The sequence below is a fragment of the Chaetodon trifascialis genome, chromosome 12 (assembly GCF_039877785.1).
Source record: "Chaetodon trifascialis isolate fChaTrf1 chromosome 12, fChaTrf1.hap1, whole genome shotgun sequence".
NCBI lineage: Eukaryota > Metazoa > Chordata > Actinopteri > Chaetodontiformes > Chaetodontidae > Chaetodon > Chaetodon trifascialis.
The window spans coordinates 23,220,310-23,236,283 of NC_092067.1; the positions used below are offsets into that span (position 1 = coordinate 23,220,310).

General features: G+C 41.7%; 1 protein-coding gene across 7 annotated transcripts in view; it reads left to right on the forward strand.

Moving 5' to 3' along the window:
• pcbp3 (poly(rC) binding protein 3) overlaps nucleotides 1-15,974 on the forward strand; it is a 61,731-nt gene that overhangs the window by 23,898 nt on the left and 21,859 nt on the right. For 5 of the 7 annotated variants that reach the window (XR_011602938.1, XR_011602937.1, XM_070975753.1 and 2 more), the window contains exons 4-5: nucleotides 392-497; nucleotides 817-933. The gene's annotated coding sequence lies outside the window, so the exon portion shown is untranslated. The remainder of the gene's footprint in view (nucleotides 1-391; nucleotides 498-816; nucleotides 934-15,974) is intronic. The other 2 variants (XM_070975757.1, XM_070975754.1) reach the window with 1 other exon arrangement.

Here is a 15,974-nt window from a genome sequence, read left to right on the forward strand (position 1 = left end):
TGAACCCACTGCCTGCTCAGCACCAAACAGGAGAAAAACTAGTGACTAGTGAATCAAACAGAGCATCTTGCAAGATAAACACTGAGATATGTTTCCTCAAGAGTCAGTGGGGATCAAAAAGACAGCTCAGAGGAGAGGAAGTGTTAGATGTGTCAGATGGCTCCAAACCCAACTCCAAATAAATGCTAATGTGTCTGGTGGGTGTGTAAGTAGGCAATTATTTGATAAAACATTAATCATAACTTTAAGTCGGGTGGCTGTGTATCTAAAGAACAGTGGCCAAAATTCAGCATCTCTTACACCAACGTGTCACATTTTATCCCTTTGATCCCCATGATTCAGCTTCTACCTTTAGAAAAGACCCTGTCATGTTAACCTGTGATCTGTTCAGGTGTCTCGACTCCACGTCCAGTCTCCCCATTCTGCTGGAGGGCTGCCAGCCACAGGTCACATGACCTGGAAGAAAAAACCTAGGAGACTTCTGGGATCCCTCTTTGGTCAGGCACCTTCTTATTATTATTGCTTGCACACACTATGAGCAGCGTGACTGATGGGGTGATCTACTGCAATTGAAAGCCGGCAGTTGGAGAGGCTCGGTTTGCTTCGAAACGCATCGATCCAGCGCACAAACACAGACCATACTGAGAAAAACAACATGTGTATTGATAATGCACACTTCAACACAGCTTTAAAGTGATTGTATTTGACATCATTTTGAAGAATCAACATTCAAAAGTACAATTACATAAGAAGTATATGGATGCACCCAAAACCGATGAAAACTCCTTATCCTCTTTTCATACTTTCTTATCTTAGCATGGGCTGGCTATCAACCTGAAGGGAAGTCCAAAGGCTGATGAACTGAACTGTGCCTGCGTGAGACCACGTCGCTCTGGTGTCCTATATGCCCTGAGAACACCCAACGCAAACCTGGTGAGTAACGACACTCATTTGATCTGTCAATGGTGGACTGATGGGCTTCACTCCTGTCCATTATCAAGACACTTACATAAGCAGGTGTCCTTGCCTTGAAGTTTTAGATGGGATGTTTAATGAGGGCTGTGCGACCGGCGAAGACATGCATCTGACCATTATGAATCAAGCTTGTCCTCCAATGGTGGAAAACTGACTAAATGTCAAATAATCAAATGACGTCTCACTGCTTTCTTGTCCTGCTGCATCTTTCTTTATCTTCCTTTTTTCCTGCCTCAGCCTGCCTAAATACGTACCTGACGTCTCAATGTTCTGCACTGTTAGAGTAACAAGGCACAGCAGCAATTCACACAGCGGGTTTAAACAAAATCTCCCATGAGCTTCAAGGTTTTGGGGTTCTTTCCCTTAAAATCTTTTCAGTTCACTGCGCCATCAAAATGTCCCATTCTGGGAAGGTTGGATTGAAATTTGTCCATCAAAGACTGAATGCCACTGGCAAAATCAATCACATACTGTACAAGAATTATAAGCAGTGATCTTCAGATTCATATCTTAACTCCTAAATATTTTTAGGATGTGCATGTCAACAGATTGGGCCGCCGCTTTTTAAAGTAAAAGTCTGTTTTGACACTGAAAACTGTAGAGTGTGACGAAGAATTCCTTAGGGCAGACCTTCCCCTTTTAAATACACACAAAGCTCTGAAACCAAAAAATGAACATATGTTCTTTAAGTTCTTAGAGAACCAAATCTGAACAGCTACTCTCTACAACTGTTAACTGTTTAGATCAGTGGACCGAAGGCGAGTTGGCTCAAGCTGCAGTTCCACCCTTGATGAGACAGTCCAGCCTCGCAGAGACCAGAACTAAAAGTGCATTAGTGGTGAACGCAGTTTGTTTTTCATCTTGTCTGAGAGTCTCATCCATGCGAGTCAAATGTTAAGTCAACTGACTCTGCAAGGATGGACTCAGCTGTACGTACAGCTGTGGACAAAACTGAACTCCTCTTATTCTCAAAGGGCTCTCACTGCACTTCCTTCCACTTCCATTATATCACCAACTACAGTTATTTTTAAAACTGTACATTCATTCCAGGGTTTCTGAGAAAATATAAAACTTTTCACAAGGAAAGTAAAGGAGAGACTATTTGAAATGGTTCCTGCCTGCAAAGGGAATGATGGTGTAAGTAGGATTTACAGTACAAATACTCATGCAGAGCAGTTGCCAACCACAGCCAGTGATGGTCATCAAGCAATTCGCCCACAAGGACAATCTGAGAATCAGTGTCTTACTCATGAGCAAGTGCTCCTCCCCGTGACTTCCCACATTACAGTGGAGCCAGTCCGTGTTGCTGTGACTGATACAGGCCAGCTTCAAAATGCACGAGTTTCCTTTAAAGTGTCTCTGCACGGATATGTTGCTCCGTCTGTTTGTATTCAAATCCTTTGAGCATGTTTGTACATTCGTGCGCATACAAGCGTATGCATGTTTTGACTATTAAATTCGTGCATCAAAGCCTTATAGATTGATCCTCAGAAAGAATATCTAAGCTGGCTCCCTCTACAGAGCACTGCTTTGGACTGATAGGACTCGCTTGCTTCCTTTTATAACCCTATAGGGGAAGAACACTGTGCCTCTGCTACCTCTGGCCTAAATGGAGTGACAGCATATGCTGTACAGATTAACGAGACACAAACACATTGGAGGTTTAATGCACACACGGTTCACACAACTTCCCTTTAAAACCTCCACCGTGTAAACTCGACTGGCCAAATTAATAAGCTCACATCAAAACAACACATCACAACAAGCGTCTGCATGCCCGCATAAAACTAGTACATGACATCTTTAATTGTTTTGACTGAATAAGTTCTGATGTTGATTCAACCAGCTCAGCTGAGACAGACAGCAGTTTGTTTAGGATTTTATCAGCCTGTTCCTCTTTGTTCTATATATATATATATATATATATATATATATATATATATATATATATAAGGATAAGAGAAAGCTGGGTTTGAGATTACATCTGATTAATGACGAATAATAATTAATGGATTAGCATGAACGGATACCATGAAGTGCACACAGAGGCATGTGCTGAGTTGTTCATAAGGGCACTCGGCCACATTCCCTCTGAGATGGCACAGTGGGCATACTCTTCCTCCGCAATGTCATGCTTCACTTTGACACACTCGCTCACGTTGTAACCTTGACAGCCCGGTACATCTGCTGTGGTCACTGAGCGGCTCCAGTACAACTTTTGGAGAAGAAATGGCTTAGACAAGGGCAAGGAGAAAGTTTTTGTGGCTCTTGTTGATGGAGAGGAGGAGTATGCCTTCACTGCCTGTTCCCTGAGCTGATGCTTTGATCCACTACAGTAAGTGCATTTAGCCATGAAGATACAACCCAAAATCTGCAAAAAATCATGCAAGCACAGAAACTTCATCAGAAAAGTGCTTCATTTCAGAAACAGATAGAGAAAGCGCTCAGATGCAGTCTGAACAGGTGAGTTTCCAGCCTGTGACGGACTATCTGCAGCATCTCTGCTCTCCTGACGTCAATCCCATATAGATTTCATTAGAAATCAGACAAGTCCATCCATAGAGTATAGAAAAAGGACAAATAGCCTAATAAACAATGACAGCAATTATGAAGTGTGCAACACACACACACAGCACAGAATCTACACTCTCCAATAAACAGTCTGAACCAACTTCTCATATACTACAGTTTCACGCTGCAGCTTGGCCCTCATTATCTTGCTGTCAGTTCAGCTTTCTCCCTGAACTGGCCGAGGGGGAACATTAAGTAAACGCTGTAAAAATGCAGCAAAGTCAAATATTAATGAGCTGGTTGACATTAGCTTTCATAACATGATCCCGGAGACTCATTATTCAACTCTCAAATCTTGCAGGGGGGTTTCCAAAATGCCAGCTAAACAGCCGTCCGTCAGATCGGCTTTTTCTACAGCTGACCATCTTTTAAATTCGTGTCCTAATGCCAGAATTCCCGAACATGTGAATTAACTCCGAATATCACAAAAGTGTCAACTCTTAGGTCAGTTTCAATGCTTAGAGTGAGAGAGCGATGTTGCCACTGCGTCGATGGAGGCTTTTGATTGAGTAATTTTGCTGTCAGAGGCATCAGCGCATGCACCATGAGGTTGTTTACATCATAAATATGTTTCTTTCCTGCCTTTAAAAAATGAAGTTTCATTAAAGATGAACAGCGTCATTAAACTACCACTCAATTATTAATTATGCATTTTACAACTGGACTGAACATTCACGTAGACTGAGATTTTAAAAATAACTAAACTTTCTAAATGAGCATATCTTAAATCTCATCACCACTTGATTCTATTATCTACTTCTTATCTTATCTTCTAAGTTTAACTCCAGCATTTGACATGTGACAAATGATGCCTGCAGCCCAGACTGGATGGGATGGACCAAATCAGAGAGTGAATGGGATAAAATTGCTGCTTTTCTTGAAAGCTGACAGACGTCATTGCAGATGGACAGGAATCAATCAAGATGCTGCTGCCAGGGTGGGTTTCCACGGAAAATAATGGATGTGTATGTTTTGACAGACATCACGCACTGGTGTGTGTTGTCCTTAATTTTCTGCCAAAATATCAATAAGGAGGGACATCAGGACAGTGATGCACGTAGTCATCAGTCTACAAATTGCAAAGTTTGTTGAGTATAGTTGGATCTAAGCTGCATAACTTTTATTTTGTATTTTAGCTGCATCCAATCACATGTGCACACAGTCATGTTGGTGCACAATTGAATAACAGAACTCAACTGTGTACCCAATTTAATCTGCTTATTACAGCACAGATAACCACAATAATGATTAGAGTGAATACTCTTGATGAGTCAGATCCATCTCTCATAAAAACAAAACAGTTTAGTTTCAACAAATAAGAAAAAGCTGCCCACTGTGCAGGGCCACACTGAAGCTGTACGCTAGCCTCCTTCTGTCATTTCTTTCCTCCTCCCTTTACCACTTCAGTGAGCATCCTTTATTCTGACAAATTGTATTTTCAGTGTCGACTAATTAAAGCAGTGCAGCTGTCATTTCGAGCAGAATAAACTTCTCGTATTTGTCGACAAGCTGTTTCTTTATCGTCATTTGCTGCTCCTGTCCTTTTCTTTTCTTTTTTTTTGCCATCCTAAAATGTGACAGTCAGAGCTCAGCTGTCAGTCAGAGGCACAATGACTGGATGTGTTGCTCCACATCACGTATGCAATTAGACAAGATGCAGCAAAAGACTGACCAGCCTGGATGCTGCTGACAGGTTGGTTTTGGTCAGATAAAACAGCTGTAGACTCTACGCCATGGCCTGCTTTAAAGTAAAAGTCAGCTTTGCCTTCACTTTTTTCCCTTTTGATTCACAGCTGCATGAAATGGCCACATTTGATTTTATTTGATAGCATTTCTCAATGAAAGCATATCACTCTTAGCACAGCAGCAATTGAGAACCACTATGATCACACAATTAGCAAAATGACATTGTGGCACTGGGATATGGACACTTGCCCAAAGAACATTTAAATACAAGCTGTCATCTTATCAGTCGCCAGGAAATACTGCATCCAGAGAAAGCTACACTTTTTTCTTTGCTTCTTTCCTTCCTTTAGTTTCCTTTCATGTAAAGCATCACAGACCAGGCAGGCTGGCAAACACGATGTGACAGGATTCTGGATTTTGCAGTTAAAGTTTTGTCAAACATTTACCTACTGCTGCCAACCTAGCTTTGAAACGGACACTGAAAAGGGCACAGGCTGTCACTTACTTTTGAGCACTTTATCGCCAAAAGCAACACTTTTTTTCAACATATCATTAAAAGAAAAAAAATGAAAGCAGCATCTACTCAATGCAAGAAAACATGAATACATTTTTCTTGGTAAAATACCAGCACACAGGCTGCATATTTACTCTTTTTAGAGCTTACTTCAGCACAAGCAAGAATGTCCTTTAATGTCTACATGTAGAGAAAATGATGATGTGTGTTGTGCTTGTGTGTGGATGGTGACGCCTGTGTGCGAAAAAGATGGTGAAGAACTCTTAAATCTGTCGCAGGGAACTGACGAAGTTCTGCAGAACTTGTTGCTCACTTGACCTCTGGATTATAAAATAGGCCCAACCCAAATTCAGGGACAGTATTAATCAAAGTTAAGAGATAAGCAGACAAATTTATGTCTGCGGTGCCTGGCGGGCTTCGCACCAGCCTCAACTGCCTCCAAACACCATGCTCTGGGATGGGCAGTGGAAGTTTTCAGCCCAAAACGCATGAGACAAAGGACGAAGCAGAAACTGACTTCACAGTTAGAAAGTATTAACTAATCAGCCATGTTTAACTTACTATCTCAAAAGTACTGAAGTTGTATGCACAAATGCTGCTGTTTGTGGGAGTTTGTACATGATTACATTTAAACCTGAGTACATCTACAAGCACATCAACATACCACTATTACAGTCTATGAGGTCTTATTCTGAATGAAGACACGTAGTTATTTGGGTTTTAGGAGCAGTCATTGGACAAATATAATGAGTCTCAGTTGGAGTTTTTACTGCAGTTTGTGACACACAGTGTTTACAGTCAGCTCTGTGCATTGCATCGGCAACAGTTTGCAAGCCTGGGGTAGAGATACATGCACGAAAGAAAAGCCCACAACTCTCTTTTGAAGGAGAAACACACCTACGTTTAAACTTATGAAAGACATGGACATCAGCAGGTTTTTGGATATGCTCAAATATCAGCACGCCGACCTTTTCAGGGAGGTGGTTGAACGAATAAAAGAGGGAGGCTGTGTCTGTTAACGGGAGGATGTAAGGCTGAACAGAACAGACATGTGGTTTTATAAGAGTAAAGCTAAACAAAATAGAAGATAAAAATACCCCAAGAGACAAATCAGCAAGTAGAAGAAAAAATGACTGCGGCTACACTGCACTGTGAGATGAAATAGTCTAAACTGTCCTAAATGCTTCTCCGTGTTTAGTTTTGACTCTGATGACAGGCAGCTGACCCATCGCTGACCTTCTGAGAGGTCTGAGCCATTCGTCACAGAGCAGCAGATCTGAAACAGGCTTCAGTGCTTTACAAACCAACAGCAGCATTTTAGCATTTGAAAATCAATTCCTGGACAACCAAATGTAAACAGTGTCAGAATCTGAGATCTGAGAACTCACCTGGTCTTAGTGAGGACTCTGAGTCAGCTGTAGCTGCCTCATTGATTTTTGACAGAGATCTATAAAGACAGCATCACAGGAGCTGATCCTACTGAAGATAAAACACACGGACATGTTTTTCTAAACACTACTGAGACTGTAGTTCATGAAGTCTTTAAGAAACTGTATGCTGACTTATGTCTTAATGTGGATGTTAAAATTTAGGTTCAAGACTACGCGAGGATGTTTTATCTTGTGTGATGTGTTTAATGATAGCGACTGGAGGCGGGCACTGACTTTAAATGGTTCTTCTTTGGGTGGAGGAACATCCAATCATTGATGTGCTCAGTGCACTTACTCAGTGCTTGTATGGGATCATAGTCACCTGGTGATATCTATTTAAATCTATGTGTCATCTATGTTATCTTATATAGGACCAAGTGAGTGTAATCAGACTTTAGTGCAGTATATAGTAAATCACAGCACATCCTGAGTTCATTACTTCAGGTAATGAAGTGGCTTTCTTCACACTTTGTCTTATCATACTAGCCAACTGGTTCAATATTTTATTAATGGATCTGTATTGGCTAAAATAAACCCGATCAAATTCCGGTCCATTTTTTCTTTATGCTACGTCACTGTGCTCATCCACGGCAGCTTGCTGGTGATGCACCGTGCAATCATTTACCACAGCTGGGCTCTACACCGCGAGCATGTCGCTCTATATGCGAGAGAAAACTTGGAGTGTGCAAATGTGAAAAAAGTATTTGGTCACGCCATTGATCGACTCTATTCTGACAAGCAGGCTGGAAAAATACACGGATTCGCTAAGCTCCGGCAGTGACGAATCTGTTACCTCTCCTCTGTCTGTCTTATTTGCATGGAGCAGTGTGCACAACACTCAGCTAGGAGCTTCTCACTTTCAGCCAGCACTGAGTGACGCTTTCACCTGCTAAAATCCGTTAAAAGGTGACGGTTATTGCTCTTGAACAATGCAGCAAGCAATGTACAAACACAAACTGTTCACCAAGTGGGACCAGAAACATGACTGACTACATACATTTCCCCTTTGAGTCCACCTACAGTCTTTGAAGCCCTCAGAACCTTCTTAAGGAAATCGGGAATGCACAGTAAATCCAAACCACACAACAGGTCTGATCATGGAAAACATCTTGCTTTGCTCTGTCTGACTGCCTGCCATGTTAAAGACATTCATACTAGCAATCTGCTTTGATGCAGGATTTAATAGGCGTACGGCTCGTTGAGGTGGGGTGTGATTAGCGAGTTCAGACGGCGCTGTGGGCACACGAGCTAAGGCGGATGCTGCTCATGGGGAGAGTGATTTTATTTTGGGCTCGGCACTTGTGCGATGTGTTTGTCTTTGTTCTTCCTGCTGATATTATCTGTTGTTTGGAAACTCGCCGCTTGATTTCTGCGTCCCGTCTTTGAAAATGCAGTCATGAAAAAAAGGCTTGGGCTGTGAATGAAATTAGAGTCACTGCCTGAAGGTAATCTGGGATCCACTGAACAATACCTTGCGTGCTCGGTGAATTGTCCCACTTTATTGTGAAGCCATATCACATCTGAAAAGAGAACTCATGCTCAGTTTTTAATAGAGCTTAATGCCTTGTGTGTCTGGATGCAGATAGGGTGGCGGATCCATGTGTGGACTGCTCTATTCAGCCACACTTCAGAAATCTGAAGTTAAACAAGAATAATGTGTTGTACAAGAGGAAATGATACATTTAAGATTAAAGTGCCCTCACTGCCCTTCTTTCTCTCAAGCCTTCGCACTGGCTTTCAGAAGAATGCCTTGTTAAAACAACTTTTTTTTTAAGTGCTGGATATATCTCGCTGAGATTATTACAGCACTTGAGCTTTTCATCCTTTCTGCAAAGGTCAAGGTTCAGGTGGATAGTGTATTAAGCCTATATGGAAAGATAATAGCTTGAACCTGAGAGGCCACAGGAGTGGGTGCCAAGTAACTCACTACAACTAAAGGAACATGAAGCAGGAACACATGGAGGCTGTTTCTATGATATTATACTGATTTGAGGCATAGTGCAGAAATATTAGCGTTTTTTTTTTACTTACAGCATCATGAGAAAATGATTTATTGTCACTGACACCAAAGCCACAGGACAGCAGACGGTGCTAACATATAGTGAAGTCATAAGGGTCAGACTCAAAGTTACAGTGAGGCTTCAAACTGTGCTCCAACTGTGCAACTACAGCACCTTAAACCACTAAATGATTCAATGTTAGAGTAAGATGTTGGTTATCAGAGGTTACAGTCAAGCTACTGATGTGGTTTTGGCATTTTAGTAAAACAACATTTCATATATATTTTTCTCTCCCTACTCTACTCACTATTTGTTTCTTAGAGAGATTGCCAAGGGGCTATCATTCAAGCTCTGGCTTTAAAAGTGCCAAACACGGCTAAAAAGCCCACGAGCAAGGGCGTAAAGGTCTGCAAAGAGAAGCCGCTTTCTGTGTCTCCATGTTAATTTATTACAACACAAAAGCAGCCGGTAGTTTTTTGAAGAAGTCATAGAAAATTATTCATGCATACAAAACACCCAGTGACTAATTTTACCAGATCTTTTAATATTCCAAACTGAGTAGACTTTAACATGAGGGGTCAGGCACAATTTTCTCATTAGTGTGCATGATAGAGATTTGGCTGTGCGAGGTTTCAGGGAACAGTTAAAACACAACGTGACCTCCTTTTCTTGGACAGATCGCTTCAGCCCAAGACCATCATTACAGTTTTTCAATGTGTGACCCTTCTGCAACATTGCTTTGGGATCTCTACAGTTTTCTTTATATTCCCAAACTTTAAACACTAATGTACTGATGTTGTACACAGACACAGTATATTGTTAAAGCTTTAGTTTATGTATTCTTCATGGCAGTGCCAGGTGTAAGTGCAGTGTCTGACCACACTGGAGCTAATCTGGCTCACACTGTGTTCAGATCTGAGGCAGATGGAAACACCTTGCTGTTAACAAGGCACATAATCTATCTAGTCCCAAAGGAACCTCCACATCAGGACAAACCGACTCAATGTTTTTAATATTTTATGCAAAAAAAAGTAATAATTTGATGTATTACATGGGCAGGTAGTGCGCATGCCTCACAGCAAAAAGGTTGCCGGTTCGATCCCCGGGTGGGGCTTTTCTGTGCGAAGTTTGCATGTTCTTCCCGTGCATGCATGGGTTCTCACCGGGTACTCCGGCTTCCTCCCACAGACCAAAAACATGCTCATTAGGTGAATTGGTGACTCTAAAAATTGCCCCTAGGTGTGAGTGTGAGTGTGAATGGTTGTTTGTCTTGTGTGTTGCCCTGCGATTGACTGGTGACCGGTCCAGGGTGTCCAGGGTGTACCCCGCCTCTCGCCCGTTGACAGCTGGGATAGGCTCCAGCCCCCCCGCAACCCCGAAATAGGTGGTATAGGCGATATAGAAAATGGATGGATGGATGGATGGATGGATGGATGGATGATGTATTACATGTGCAGAATTCACAAGAGGGGACAAATGATTTACAAATTTTTCATAGACAACACTTCACAAAGTTCATAAAGTTACCCCAAACTCAGCAACTCACAAAACACTATGATTTTTTAAGTGAGTCTGGAGCTGATCTGTCACCACCTCAAACTACTCATTTGCAGGTTTTGCTCTGGAGGACAAAGATTTGATCTCAGAGAAGCCATTAAAAATACCAGGTGTAAACACAAGGGCTCAATCGGATCATTAATTATCTGGACAACATACCCAGATAGAGATCACAGTTTGATGCCAGGTGATTTCTAAGATGAATTAACGTCTTATCTTTAGACCTCTTTGTTCAGGGCTTAGCTCCTCTAGCACAGATGTGTAACTTCTAACAATATTATTCTCGTAATATTTTGCTGAATACAGTCTGAACTAAACCATTTATCCATTTAATCTTAAACATTACACTTTCAAACTCTGCAAAATGAGCTTAAATTGGATCAACTTGAAGAAACACTGGGCTTACATTTGAGAAAAATAATAAAACCTTTAAAATATAAAAGGGTGATTTTCACCACCATGCACCACGCCGGTCACAGTTCATATGAAAATCATGAAATTATAAAGGGAGTTACAACTGATTTTGCTTCTGCCAATCATGTTTATCGTAATTGTATGATCAATAGCTTGATCATCCCAAACAGCAATGAAAAAGGCATGTGGATGCTGGTTAATGAACAAGATAATAGAAAATAGATAACATAAAAAGAAACAGCAATTTTCGATACATTTAACCATAAGTGCAAGAGAACACACGCACACACACACACAAGCGCACAAGCACGCACACACGCACACGCACGCACACACGCACACACACACACAAGCGCACAAGCACGCACACAAGCACGCACACACACACACACACACACACACACACACACACACACACACAAAGTATTTTGCATTCAGAGTCAGGAGCAGGGTGGTTACATATCTGTGGTCTTACAGACACTGATGGGCTATCAGGATGGCGGGAAACTAATAAAACAAAAATGAAAGCAGCACAATAAGATAAGAATAAGGATTCCAACTGTCGTTATTGACCTGGAAGGTAATTGCAAAGTGTTATCAGTCAATCAAAAAGCACGCTGGAGAATGTCTGGGACACAATCCTTAGACAGAGAAACTGAATGATTTCATCTCAGAGCTGATTAGTAATCAGTCTGTTTGCTTGTGGCAGCACAGAGGCGTAAGAATCGCAGCTGTTTGGTCATTTGTTTTTACATGCAGCAACAAAAAGTTCCCAGATTGAGGCAGTGTGACCAATGAAATATTTCAGCCTGTGGGTTACTGTACATGACTCCACTATGGACCAAAGACTGGTGATATGATGCTGTGTTTGAGGAGTGGAAATGAAGTCAAAGCAGGTAGATGGTGAACTGGGTTATGTGTGACTCTAAGGTAACGGTAATGTTTAAACGTCATATGAACATTGCAAGGTCCAATACACAAAATCAGAGCGGCAGCACAGAGGCCGATTTTAGCAGCAAGCCGACAGTAGCATTGAGCTGCTACTCTTGATGGCCTCGCTGACGTGTCACTCAGAATATCCAGGCACCCATTTCAATGGTTTGCCACCTCCAACGCCCCCGCCCCCGACCCCTAAGGCCATCCTCGTCCGGGGCACCCATCACGTCTTCTGCCCATGCAGAGGAAAACGCTCGCCCATGCAATGGTTAAAGCATGACGAAATGACTAGACCGGCTGTGCCGATTGTCTGAACTGGAGAGTATTTTCGGGTTACACGCCAAAAGGTGACGTCACGAGTTGTGATGCATCGCCCACATGACTTCAGGTCTTGGCCAATGACCTGCCAGTACTTCATCTTGTCTTAGTGTTAGGAGGATATAATATTTCAATCCCATTTTGCTGCGGTGGTCAACTGTTGGGAGCAGCATAAAGGTAAATACTTACTGAATTATAAGAAACAATGACTCAGATGAGGACTGAATGTTTCTGTGGTCAAATGTTGTGGTTCTCGTAATGCAGGGCAATTCTGCTTGTCGACTATATGTGTGTATATTCAGTGTGGCATCTTGGATGGCAAAAAAAAAAAAAATAAATAATAATAATAATCAGAGCAGATTATAAATTGAAACTTTTCCAGTGAATCGCCCTAATCGGATGAGTCTCGTCATAATAATTTTCTGACATGTCTTATTAGCACAATGGATTCATTATCGGATAAATTCAAAAGCGAGACCACCTTAGTTTAAGCTATTACAGAGTGAAAACTTAAACTAATTAGATGCTATCATGAAATCCTCTCAGTTAAGAAAATAATTGTGAAATCACTTGCTTAAATTACTTTACAGGCAGTTAGGTGAGCTCAGTGTTTAACTGTTTGTGTGCTGCAGAACAATCGTTTTTGTCTGGAATGGATTTCAGTTCGTGATGCAGCTGAAAAACTGAAGCATTTTCATTTGTATGGAAAAAAGGAAAGCCAGTTTACTGTCAGTTATGTCTATTTCATTAACGTGAATCAGCATTGGATTGTTCTCCGTTAGTGTTTATTGACTGCACGGTCAAACAAGCATCGTCTTCGCGTTTCTTGGCTGCACTGAAGGGGAAACTGTCTGCTAGCATGGCTTATTAGCAGACACGCACCAATTAACTAGCTAGTTAGCCCTCTGAGCTAATGCCAGGTGGCAGAGGGACAATGCAAGGGGCCGTCAGCTTGTGATTGTAATTTGGGTTGAGATCTCCACCAGGCCAGCTGATTGGAGATGACAGGTTTACAGCCCGCTTTTGGGGCAAATGGGTCTGGCAGGATGGCTGCTTGCAGCCTGATGTGCTGCAACAAAAGGCTGCTCGGCATGTGCATCCGCGGATATATTCAACCTTCCATTTCCACTCTGCTACAACTAATTTTCTCCAATGCATCAAGGTTGTTTGGGGCTGAGAGACCATTTTGAAATCTTAGAAAGTGCTCTGCTACAGAGGGAAGTGCTAATAGGCCACAGTCGCTAGCAGGCGGTGCTTAACCCAAACAAAAGGATGACACTTCCTTTTCAAGGTTATCATCTCAAAAGATGTTCGTGGCAAGCAAATGCACTTAATTGGTCCTCTGCTGAAACATCACACGCTCTGGCGATTTGAACTACAGGAGGCAGAAAAGCCAAGTGCATGCGCAAATACTTAAATATGTGTAATTTTCTGCCAAAACTGATAACCTCTGCTGTGCAAAGTGCATTTTTAAGTACTGCCGCTATTATGACATGCATACAAAGATTATGCTCATCTGCCTGGCTATGCTGCACTTTTTTGGCTGAATTCTGAAAAGACTTGTCTAAAACAGGAAGCGTCAGCATTACAAATGTCTGATTGTTTCATGTGATCAAAATCGCATGGATAAAATAGAGGGTTTCATTCATGATGGACGCTTCTCATCCAGATGGCCGCTTTGTGAGCACAATCCTGTGGCGGCACATTAGTGCCTGACACTGGTAATGCGCCCCTTACATGTACAGTCATGTGCAGCGTTTTAAGGTGCAGCATTGTAACTGAGCACAAAGGGGCGTTTTTTGACAGCTGCTGTTCCATAATCAACAAAATAACGATCAGAAACAGGCTTTACGGAGCCAACGCAATCTTTTTTGTGTGTGTTTGATGAATATTTTATGATGCAGTTTTGCAGACAGTAAATGCAATGTTTACTGTAAGGGCTGACATTTATGACAGTGTGAAAGCTTTTTTTTAACAACATACAAAGAAAAAAAAATTGGCAAGACATCACCAGTAATGCGACGTTAAAAGGTATTCTGTTAGATATGATGAGGTTTGCTATTGGGGTTTGTCTTTAAACCTATTTCTGCATTACATCACTGATTAAGCTTTATGCTGTTGTGCTTTCATTGTGTGTCCAAAAATACTGCATGCCATGGTTGTCCTTGGAAACACCATGAATGGATGCTTGCAATGAGAAACTGGACATTCAATAGTCAATCTGAACTGTTAGGGCACACATTGTCAGCTACATATTAAAAAAAAAACGTTTTCAAAAGATACTCATCAGCTTAATAAAAACAGAAAACAGGGCAGCTGAAATGAAGAAACTCACTGTGTGTGCTATGATTTTGTACCAAGGTGGCTGACATCGTGACATCAGTGAGCTCTTCCAGCAAACATCAGTCGACTCTCTGCTCCCACGGTGGGATTTATTTCATTGTTTATGTTCTGTGAATCATGATAGCGAACATCTACGGTTAAAAAAACAAAGCAACACTAAATTACACAGAACAGAAAAATCATTGTTGCTGAATGTGCTTTTTAAAAACTGTTAAACTATCAGCTGTCAAAGACAAAAACGCCCGCTATAAGACACAGCTACAATTATGTGCTTTGTTGCAGAAGCAACTGCAGCAAATTCTGTTGAGAAGAAATAAATCAACTAGAACCTAAATGCCTCAATGTACCAGTACCATTACAGCACAACATAACAATGGATTAGGGATGCACCGACCAAGTACAAGTACTTAAGTACTTGCCGAGTACCAATATGAGTACTTAATAATGCCATTACAGTTCTTGGTTACTTTTGAAAATGTGCTTTATTGTCATTTTCTGACTGTAACAAAGTGCTGCTACTGACATTTAACCATATGTTTTTGTTAAACATGGCATTGGTGCACTACTCAGTGATGCTGATTCTTGCTCATCTGCTATCTCATCAAACACACTGTCCAGACTACTGCTGGCCTGTGCCTTGCGTAGCTTTCTGGCAGGTGGCTCCACCAGATCTTCCTGCTTGTCTGTCTCTCCTCTTGACACCTTCTGCAGCTCCAGCATCACCATCTCTTTGGTGAAAGGAAAAAACGATCTTTATATCTGAAATAGTGAAGATTAAATATTAGCTTGTATCAAAGTAGTCTGGAATTGTTAGAATGAATCTCTCTCTCTCTCTCTCTCTCTCTCTCTCTCTCTCTCTCTCTCTCTCTCTCTCTCTCTCTCTCTCTCTCTCTCTCTCTCTCTCTCTCTCTCTCTCTCTCTCTCTCTCTCTCTCTCTCTCTCTCTCTCTCTCTCTCTCTCTCTCTCTCTCTCTCTCTCTCTCTCACACACAAATCAGACTGACACACACATTAACAGACAGAAACACACAAAGATGGAACGCATTCAGTAGACACACACACACAAACATACACAAATAAATGCAATGACGGCCACACTTTACCTCGGATCGAGTACAGTTGCGATGCAGCACAGTGGTTTTTTCTCCGTGTCGGCGAAGCATCTCTTGACTGCAGCTAAGGTCCCCTTCAGTGTTTTGATGCCGTGGTCATCGTACGTGTCCTTGGTAAG